Source organism: Salvelinus sp. IW2-2015, linkage group LG19 (genome assembly GCF_002910315.2).
Source record: "Salvelinus sp. IW2-2015 linkage group LG19, ASM291031v2, whole genome shotgun sequence".
Classification (NCBI taxonomy): Eukaryota; Metazoa; Chordata; class Actinopteri; order Salmoniformes; family Salmonidae; genus Salvelinus; species Salvelinus sp. IW2-2015.
Window position 1 is genome coordinate 2,534,854 of NC_036859.1, and position 11,532 is coordinate 2,546,385.

The following is an 11,532-nucleotide window of genomic DNA, read 5'->3' on the forward strand; positions in this document are numbered from 1 at the left end:
ATATTAAATCGGAGACATTTTGATTTTGATTGACCTTGTAAATGCTACTATTAGCCTACAGAAAGGAATCAAATGGAAACGTTCAACCTCACGGTAGTGCATTGTCGAGGCCTGGTTGTACAGTTTGAAGATTTTATTTATATTTTTATATACTGTATTACACTATAGTATAGCCAATATTATTATTATTTTTTATCAATAACGCAACGGAAAAATAATAATATAATAATATAATAACAGTTTTTAATTGCAACAACACAAGTTCTTATACCTCTTCTGCAGTTTTACCATCTCACCTCCAGGGGTTGCTGTAGCACCCCCTGCACCCATACTTAATGCAGCTATGCTTATAATACCACTGAGCATCTACCTCAATAAACAAACACTCTTTGACACACACACACACACACACACACACACACACACACACACACACACACACACACACACACACACACACACCACAACTTGGCTTTGCAGCTCTGTCCCTTCCATCCACACTGTGTTCTCCTCTCTCTGTGTGTCGCTAGTGAGGAAACTGTGGTCATTTCAGCCAGTCATTTAGAGGCAGCAGCCTGTCTCTCTCTTTCAATCACTCCCTCGCTCACTCTCACACTCACCACCATGCATTCCTTCTCGGCTCCTCACTCCCCCTCTCATTGTACGCCTGTCCTTTCCTTCCAGAAGAGAGGCATCATGCTTCGTCCTTTTCCCTCCTCCTCCTCCTCCTCTTCTTCACTTCCTCACTATCATTCTGGGGTCTCTGTATCAAACGGAGCACCTTTTCCTTCTGAGCAAAGCATTGGAAGCTGTCCCTCTCTTCTCGGCACGGGGGACTTTTAGAAGCGGGATTTCCTGTCTAGAAAGCCTGCACATCAGCTCTCTACACTACCAGAGGTCCTGGTGGGATGCAAGTCTTAGTGGGACTCCTGCTTTCCTCACGGGACAGCTCACTTCTCCTCGAAGTTGAAGGACAATCCAAGAATCTCTTCATTCTTTTAATCTCCGAACGCTGTAGATATCTGGCTCGGTGTAAGAATGTTTTTCTCCGCATGTGGCAGTGTGTAGATTTGGAAGACTGAAGATTTTGGTCTGTGTGTGAGAGAGCGAGAGTGTTTGTGTTGGTCTGTTAAGATCTGGTTGCGAGTGTGTAAGAGATTCTGTGTGTGAGCGAGTCTGTGTGTGGCTGTGTGTGTTGCTCTGTATGCAGTGCAGTCCGCTCCCACTCCTGGTTCTTGACTGGAGGGTTTAGCCGACGCTGGAGGGTGAAGGAGACCCCTCCACTGCAGTCCCCTGCTCCCGGAGAACCTCCTCAGTGACACAGACTAGCCCGAGAAGAGGAGGGAAGAGAAAGAGAAGGGCTGAGAGCCAGGTATAACAAACAGAAGAGAAAGAGGTAGAATGAGAGGGGAATTTTCGACAAAACAGTGAAGTGCATGACCACTAAAGGAGACAAAAAACACTTCAGGAGAGACAAAGACACTACAGACACATACAACCCAGTGAAGACTAGAGCAAGGCTGGCAAGCAGCCCCAGTAGCCCACCACCACCACCGACAGTACAGCCACCACCATGCAGGTGTCGTTTGCATGTTCGGACCAGGACGGAGGAAGAGGAGGGCTGAGGCCCCCGGGGAATGGAGGGCACAGCAAGCAGAATGCCACCAGTGCCAACACGGCCAGCCAGGCGCGGGCACGCTTCCGTACGGTGGCCCTCATCGCCCGCAGCCTGGGCTCCTTTACCAACCGCTACCACCACAACCTTAAGGAGTCCACCGCCAAGCTCACTGGCATGAAGTACCGGTACGTAGATGAATTACTGTTGTAATTGTGGTAATGAGCGCTTATTCATGTGTTATACATGCTTAGTCAATGAGTTATTGGTGCTTAAGTAATGAGTCTTCGTATAGTGTTTACGATTTATTGTTGTAGTAGCTTATTCATTCATGTGTTATAAAGCATTAGACCTACATGGAACCAAGAAGTGTCACATTGAAGTGTTTCACCATTTTCTTTTCAGGGCAACCAGGGCTACAAGTAAAACACAACACAATTTGACAAACAGTTGCAAAAAACGTGATAAAAAAGTACATAAATTGGAAATGAATATCCACCTGAGTTTGTGACAGCAACTATGTGAGCATATTACAGTATTATAGACACTGGGATTTCCTATGATCTATGTAGAAGAACAGAAGTCCTTACCTTCTAACGACTCTTACAGTGCCWTCAGAAATGATTCATACCCCTTGACTTATTCCACATTGTGTTGTGTTACAGCCTCAATTCAAAATGGATTAAATGTGAAAAACGATTTTACCAATCTACACACAATACCCCATAATGACAAAGTGAAACATGTTTTTAGCAATGTTCACAAATTGATTGAAAATTAAATACAGAAATATCTCATTTACATAATTATTCACAAGCCTGAGTCAATACTTTGTAGAAGCACCTGTGGCAGCGATCACAGCTGTGAGTCTTTCTGGGTAAATCTCTAAGAGCTTTCCACACCTGGATTGTGCAACATTTGTTCATTATTCTCTTAAAAATTCTTCAAGCTCCGTCAAATTGGTTGTTGATCATTGCTAGACAACCATTTTCAGGTCTTGCCATAGATTTTCAAGCAGATTTAAGTCAAAACTGTAACTCGGCCACTCAGGAACATTCACTGTCTTCTTGGTAAGCAACTCCAGTGTAGATTTGGCCTTGTGTTTAAGGTTATTGTCCTGCTGAAAGGTGAGTTCGTCTCCCAGTGTCTGGTGGAAAGCAGACTGATCCAGGTTTTCCTCTAGGATTTTGCCTGTGCTCCYTTACGTTTATTTTTTATCCTGGAAAAACTCCCCAGTCCTTAACGATTACAAGTATACCCACAACATTATGCAGCCACCACTATGCTTGAAAATATGGAGAGTGGTACTCAGGTATGTGTTGTATTGGATTTGTCCCAAACATAACACTTTGTATTCCGGACCAAAAGTTAATTGCTTTGCCACATTTTTTGCAGTATTCATTTATTGCCTTATTTCAAACTGTATGCATGTTTTGGAATATTTTTATTCTGTACAGGCTTCCTTCTTTTCACTCTGTCAATTAGGTTAGTATTGTAGAGTAAGTACAATGTTGTTGATCCATCCTCAGTTTTCTCCGATCACAACCATTAAACTCTGTAATTGTTTTAAAGTCATCATTGGCCTCATGTTGAAATTCCTGAGCAGTTTCCTTCCTCTCCAGCAACTGAGTTAGGAAGGACAACTGTATCTTTGTAATGACTGGGTATATTGATACGCCATCCAAAGTGTACTTAATAACTTCACCATGCTCAAAGGAATATTCAAAGTCTGCTTTTTTTACCCATCTAACAATAGGGGCCCTTCTTTGCGAGGCATTGGAAAACCTCCCTGGTATTTGTGGTTGAATCTGTGTTTGAAATTCACTTCTCGACAGAGGGATCTTACAATTATCGATATGTGTGTGGTACAGAGATGAGGTAGTCCTTCAAGAATCATGTTAAACACTATTATTGTGCACAGAGTCCTTGCAACGTATTTATTTGTTAATTTTTTTTAAACTCCTGAACTTATTTAGGCTTGCCTTAACAAAGGGGTCGAATACTTATTGACTCAAAACATTTCATCTTTTCATTTGTCATGAATTAGTTACAACTCTGACATTATGGGGCATTGTGTAGGCCAGTGACACGAYATCTAAATGTAATCCATMTTCAATTCAGGCTGTAAAATGCAACAACATTTGGAATACTTTCTGAAGGCACTCTACGTGGCTTGTGAATTGTTTGTAGCTCAAACCATTTGTACTTTCAGACGTTTTTGTGAGAAGAACAGTTTGAGATCCACCCTTCTCACAAACACTGCTCTAGTTCAGCCCCCCGTCAATCGCTGGTTGGCATCAGCGGTTGCAGAAGAAATAGACAAATCCAATACTAAAAACAGAAGTCTGTAGCTCAAGCACACAGTGTTTAAGAAGGCTTAGAAGCAAAAAAAATCCGGCCGGAGTGACGGTGGGACTCAAGCGGTTATAGAGTCTTACGTAATGAGTCATACAGTCATGAACTGCACAGTTTTCCATACAGAGTGTGTTGACCATTAAGTGTTGAGTTATAGTGTTTAGGATTGAGTTACTGAGCAATCTTGTATATGGTGACTGTTTATGGATTGGCGTAAGTGGATGACACGAGCTCCACTCCTCAGTGACTTGAGGTCCCAGTACAAGGTGCAAGGACATTCAATTGTTTTGTTATTGATTGCCATCCCCTAGTGGAGGAATGGTAATTGCTCTCAGTCAGTTACAGTTAAATTTGCCTGCAGGTTTATGAACAATAGATGATGACATTCATACATTCATGAGGGAATTAGAATGTTTTAGTTTAAATGTACAAGTTGTTTAGAATGTGTTTAAGAGATGTGTAGGTTTATGTGTATTATGTACAGTAACCATATAAAGGACAATTCCTGCTTTCCTCAGCACCAATGCATGTGTGTAGTGTGGTTACGATACCTTATTCATGACTTGTAAAGCATTAATTTATGAAATATAGAGCTTTGGAGAGTTTTTGATGCATACTACATGTGTATGATGTAAGTATACAGTATATAACTAAATTCATAATAATTACTTGAGGAAGAGTAATAATAGCTCTAGATGAAATACTCGTTGAGGCTTAATGATCTGTAGATTTACTGTAAGATGTCTGTGTGAGGTCATTGTATCACAGCAGAAACAGTTGGAGAGAGAAGGGACAGTTTTTACAATGGAGGCAACTACAGCAATTGAATGTGAATGAATTMGATGAAGATGAGGAAATCGCAGTGGTGGAAAATGTACTCAATTGTCATACTTGAGTAGAAGTAGAGATACCTCAATAGAAAATGACTAAAAAACATATGTTTGTAAATGTACTTAAGTACAGAGGTGGAAAAAGTACTTAATCTCATACCTGAGTAAAAGTAAGAAGTATGAGTAAATGCTATACATCAACTTCCTTTAAAAAGGTTATCCCTTTTAGGTTAAACTATATTAAATATATTCACGTCACCAAATAACTGATTAAACACACTGTTTTGCATTGAAGGTCTACAGTACCCTCAACAGCACCCTCTAGGGTAGCACCATGGTGTAGCCGGAGGACAGCTATTTTCCTTCCTCCTCTGGGTACATTAACTTCAACACAAATCCTAGGAGGCTCATGGTTCTCACCCCTTTCCATAGACTTAAACAGTAATTATGACAACTTCCGGAGACATCCTCCAACCTACCAGAGCTCTTGCAGTATAAACTGACATGTTGTCCATCCAATCAAAGAATCAGATAATAAATCTACTACTGAAAACGGCTAGCTAGCAAAGCAGCGCATAAAATGTGGTGAGTAGTTGACTCAAAGAAAGAGAAAAACAATAGTTGGACAGTATTGAATTAATTAATTTCTTCAAAAATGAAGGAGAAGCAGCAGAGACAAAGAAAGAGAGCTAGCTATATTTTGTTGTATTTTTTTCTTCATTTTTTACCTTTCATGTACTTAGCTAATGCAGCTAATTTAGCCTACTCAACAACCTGACTCAAACAGAGACGAATGTTATTTATGTTAGCTAGCTGGCTAAAGCTATCCAACACTGCAACTTTTCCAAGTCATGGTAAGCTTTCGGTTGTATTAATTTATTGCCACCTAGGCCCCCCAGTGTAACTGCTAAACTGCTTGCCATACACTGTCCTGGGTGATTGTACACATGGATTGTAGGTTTACTATTCCGTTAGATCTAGTTTGTTGACTATAACATTAATATGGTGACAACGATGTAGGRTGTGTAGCTGTTAGCGGTTGTGGTATGACGGTTTGGCTTGGAGAGGTTATTGCGCCTGCTCACAGACAGCTGTTGTGTTGTCCACTGAAGTCCACAAGAGAAGGTGAGGAGGAGAGTGTGTAGATGAGAGAAGGAATTATACAACGAGCAAAGTGATGATGCTGTATGCGGCTGCTTTGAAAGTTAACTGTGTGTGCAAGTGATCAGGGTGTATTCATTCTGCCAATTCTGTTGCAAATTGTTTCTTAAATGGYAGCYAACTGAATAAAATGGGGASAGCCTACCTGYATTTGTCCAATAGAAACTCTCGTTTTAGTTTAGTTCGGACTAATGATTYCACCCCAGATAAGCTAGATGCAGGGAAGAGTGTGCAATGCACTATTGAATGTGTCACTGTCTTGATRACTCCAATTTGTCTCTTGACCTGTTCTCCTACAGTTGAAGTTGGAAGTTTACATCCACCTTAGCCAAATACATTTAAACTCTGTTTTTCACAATTCCTGACATTTAATCCTAGTAAAAATTCTCTGTTACAGGTCAGTTAGGATCACCACTTTATTTTAAGAATMTGAAATGTCAGAATAATAGTAGAGAGAATMATTTATTTCAGCTTTTATTTCTTTCATCACATTCCCAGTTTACATACACTCAATTAGTATTTGGTAGCATTGCCTTTAAATTGTTTAACTTGGGTCAAACGTTTCGGGTAGCCTTCCCCAAGCTTCCCACAATAAGTTGGGTGAATTTTGGCCCATTCCTCCTGACAGAGCTGGTGTAACTGAATTAGGTTTGTAGGCCTCCTTGCTCGCACACGCTTTTTCAGTTCTGCCCACAAATTGTCTATGGGATTGAGGTCAGGGCTATGTGATGGCCACTCCAATACCTTGACTTTGTTGTCCTTAAGCCATTTTGCCACAACTTTGGAAGAATGCTTGGGGTCATTGTCCATTTGGAAGACCCATTTGCGACCAAGCTTTAACTTCCTGACTGATGTCTTGAGATGTTGCTTCAATATATCCACAMAATTTTCCTCCCTCATGATGCCATCAATTTTGTGCAGTGCACCAGTCCCTCCTGCAGCAAAGTACCCCCACAACATGATGCTACCACCCCTGTGCTTCACGGTTGGAATGGTGTTCTTCGGCTTGCAAGCATCCCTCTTTTCCCTCCAAACATAACGATGGTCATTATGGCCAAACAGTTCTATTTTTGTTTCATCAGACCAGAGGACATTTCTCCAAAAAGTACGATCTTTGTCCCCAGGTGCAGTTGCAAACCGTAGTCTGGCTTTTTTTATGGCGGTTTTGGAGCAGTGGCTTCTGCCTTGCTGAGAGGCCTTTCAGGTTATGTCGATATAGGACTCGTTTTACTGTGAATATAGATACTTTTGTACCTGTTTCCTCCAGCATCTTCACAAGGTCCTTTGCTGTTGTTCTGGGATTGATTTGCACTTTTCACATCAAAGTACATTCATCTCTAGGAGACAGAACGCGTCTCCTTCCTGAGCGGTATGACGGCTGCATGGTCCCATGGTGTTTATACTTCTGTACTATTGTTTGTACAGATGAAGGTGGTACCTTCAGGCACTTGGAAATTACTCCCAAGGATGAACCAGACTTGTGGAGGTCTACAAATGTTTTTCTAAATTTGAATTAATTTATTTTTTATTAATCTTTATTTATTTATTTTTTCCCATCAAGCAAAGAGGCACTGAGTTTGAAGTTAGGCATTGAAATACATGAAATACAGGTACACCTCCAATTGGCACAAATTATGTCAATTAGCCTATCAGAAGCTTCTAAAGCCATGACATCATTTTCTGGAATTTTCAATATGCTATAATAGAAATAAGGCCWTGCCTGTACCRGTGTAAGGATTGAAAATGTCAGATTTGGGCACTAATAAGTGCTTAAATTGGAGCTGAGGCTCTGCACTTCAATGCGCTGTATGAGTTTTGGATGCTGTTCGGAACTTGAGCATCGCACGCTCAAGAAGTTGGTCCCATTCCTCCCACTAGTTGGACAACTTTAGCACATTTTTTGTTGTCTGAMTGAGGGAAATGCTGTAAATTAAGAGGACCTAATGTATTTTGTAAAATGAGGCGTTGAGGATTTTAATAAATTCCACTTTGATGTCATACAAACATGCCAAACACCTGTGASTCCAAATGTGCACTTCACATTTTCTTATCATAAAACTRATATACAGTCTCAATGTTGATGATCACTATGTTTGTACASTTGCAAGATGACATGATGTCACTCCCTGGGTTGCTCTGAACAGAATGAGCCTATGTTTGTCTATTGTGATTCACACCTGAATGCTAGTGCTTGTAGTATCCTATATCTTTGCTTTCTTTAATGGATACATGTTTATTTTWATTTGGTCGCCATTTCCTCATGRTAYGCCTAARGTTGATGTTTCACGAATCTATAGGCCTACGGTGTCGCAATGCTGCTATTCAGAATGCTGGCTGGCGACAATAATGTAGAGTATTTACTTGTTCAGTAATTAAAAGGGGGAAATTCAAAAATTGCAGATTGTAGAATGAATGTTCGATGCAACAGCATACTAATCAGTAACCAATAGATTGTTTTAGAATATACAACTGCCCTTTAGCCTACTTTAGCTSTATTTGGGCTCTCTCGCAGCTTGTATAGAAAGTTGTGCTGTGTAAAACCAGTCTTTTAATGCCAAATAATACAATCAGTCCACCGTCAAAACAATAGCTTGCTAGGGATTGTTTCATTATGCAGACAATGCAGTCTAGCCTATCTATACCTACAGTGTCTTCAGAAAGTATTCATACCCCTTGACTTATTCCACATTTGTGTTACAGCCTGAATTCATAATGGATTAAATGTATGTTTTTCTCTCTCACCTAACTACACACTACCCCATAATGACAAAGTGAAAACATGTTTTTGAAATWTTTGCACATTTATTGAATAATAAAACACAGAAATATTTCATTTACATAACAATTWACACCCCTGAGTCAATACTTTGTCGAAGGCGGTTACAGCTGTGAGTKTTTTTGGGTAAGTCTCTAAAAGCTTTGCACACGTGGATTATAAATTCTTTTCCCATTTTCCCATTCTTCAAGCTCTGTCAAGTTGATTGTTGATCATTGCYAGACAGCCATTTTCAAGTCTTGCCATAGATGGTAAGCAACCAGTGTAGATTTGGCCTTGTGTTTTAGGTTATTGTCCTGCTGAAAGTCCATGCAACTTATTATGTTAAGGACATTTATACTCCTGAAATTATTTAGGCTTACCATAACGAAGGGGTTGAATACTCAAGACATTTCAGCTTTACATTTTTATTAATTTCGAACATTTTCTACAAATAATATTCCACTTTGACATTATGCGGCATTGTGTGTCAATCAGTGACACAACATCTCAATGAATCCATTTTAAATTCAGGATGTAACACAACAAAATTTTGAAAAAAAGTCAAGTGAATACTTTCTGAAGGCACTTACAGTATTTAGTTGGTAGCCTATTTATATTACACTTTGGAAGTCGGACTCCACGCTGTCGGAGCTATCGGTCTCATCACTCTTAGGCTTACCAGTGGTTACAGAAAGGGGGTCGCTCTCATGAGCGCTGCTGGGTCTCTGGCAGTCATCAACTTGGTTTTCTGGGAGAGGAGGAGATGGAGGACCGATATTCTCACTAGAGGAACTGTCACTATTCTCGAGGGGAGGAAGAAGAGGATAAGCAAGGCCACTGTCACTTTACTTTACTGACTTCATTGTCCCCATGCGGAAATTTTGTTGCAGTGTCATGTACATGTTTAAGGTGGCGTTTAAATAACAAAACAAATTGACAATACAACTTGCATAACAGTTACATGCCAATAAAAAGAGACTAGCCTGCTGGCCTTACTGGGTCGATAGGAACATTGGTCCGAGCTATTTAGGAGGGATATCACACCTGGCACAAATGATTGTCTAGTTCTGTTTTTCCTGCAGAGGGGAGCCCTATACCTGTGCCCAGAGGAGTAGTTCAAAGTCCGGGTACAGGGGGTGGCTTGGGTCTAAAATGTATTTTGTGAGCCATGCGGAGGGCCCTGACCTTAAAGATCTCATCCAGGCCTGTCTGTTTGACTCCAAGTACCTTGCTTGCTGTGGTGATAATCCTTCTCAGCATATTTCTCTGGCTGACAGTGGAATTGCCAAACCAACAAACAATACAAAAAGTTMAAATACTCTCAATGAAAGATTTGTAATACAGAGTCAGTATAGTACAGTCTACATTAAAATATCCCAGGTTTTTGAGAACGTCTCTATTGACTCTTTTTGTAGATCAGGTCTGTACATTTACTCCACTGAAGCTTATTGTTCAAGAGGACACCCATATACAGTATGTGTTCCTCTACAATCTCTATGTTCTGACCTCTGATAGATGTTGCAGAGATACGCTTCCTGAAGTCTATGCAGATCTCTTTGGTCTTGTTGGTATTGAGGACCAAGTGTGATTCGTCACACCACTCTACAAAGTAATTTAGGACCGGGCCATGGTGTCCCTCGTCATCATGCAACAGGCTGATCAAGGCAGTGTCATCAGCGAACTTAATAACGAGGTGTCTGTCAGGATGGGAACTAGTACAACTATAGTGTACAAGATGTACAGGAGTGGGGACAAAACCCATCCCTGAGGAGAGCCTGTGTTGGTGTTGCGTGTGTCCGACACTGGGGACCTATTTTGACCCYCTGTGACCATTGGCTCAGGAAGTCCAACAGCCACAAAATAAAGTCCACCTGTGTGCAATCTAAGTGTCACATGATCTCAGTATTTATACACCTGTTRCGAACGGCCCCAGAGTCTGCAACACCACTAAGCAAGAGGCACCACCAAGCAAGCGGCACCATGAAGACCAAGGATCTCTCTAAACAGGTCAGGGACAAAGTTGTGAAGACGTACAGATCAGGGTTGGGTTATCAAAAAATATCCAAAACTTTGAACATCCCACGGAGAACCATTAAATCCATTTTTAAAAAATGGAAAGAATATGGCACCACAACAAACCTGCCAAGAGAGGGCCGCCCACCAAAACTCACGGACCAGGCAAGGAGGGCATTAATCAGAGAACTGTGGGTTTCTCCGTCTCCAGGAGGCGACAGTAGGTTGGCCTGAGGTAGACAACATTGTGGTCTGATGTCCCCAGGGGAGGTCTGGTGTGGCAGAGAACGCATTTGGTATTGTCCCATAGCACAAATCAAGAGTCTTATTTTTCCTAGTGTGACATTTCACATACTGGTGGTATGTGCGCAGGACTTTGTGCAAAGTACAGTTGTTAAAATCTCCTAAAATAAATGTGGGTGCGTCGGGGGGATGGATTCCAGTTTCTGTGACAGATTATAAATCATCTCTGATGCCTTTGTTATATTAGCTTTCGGTTGAATGTACACAACGGTAACAAACAATAGGGGGAACTCACACGGCAGATAGTAGGGTCGCAGTGACACAGACAGTAATTCAATGTCGGGGGTACAGAGGCTCTTTCTTACCAGGATCGATTTACACCACTGGTCCCTGACAAGCAGGCAGACGCCCCCGCTGTGATGTTTCCCTGTGATTGTCAGATCACGGTCCGCTCTGACCAGAGTGAAGCCGGCCGGCTCCACTTCCCTGTCCGGGACTCTGTCATCCAGCCAAGTCTCAGTAAATGGAGCAAACAGGCAAACAGGCAAGGTGGTGGT

General features: G+C 41.3%; 1 pseudogene; it reads left to right on the forward strand.

The window, feature by feature from the left end:
- The first annotated feature begins 502 nt into the window (after positions 1 to 502).
- Positions 503 to 11,532, forward strand: part of LOC111978872 (voltage-gated potassium channel subunit beta-1-like) — an 88,223-nt pseudogene continuing 77,193 nt past the window's right edge.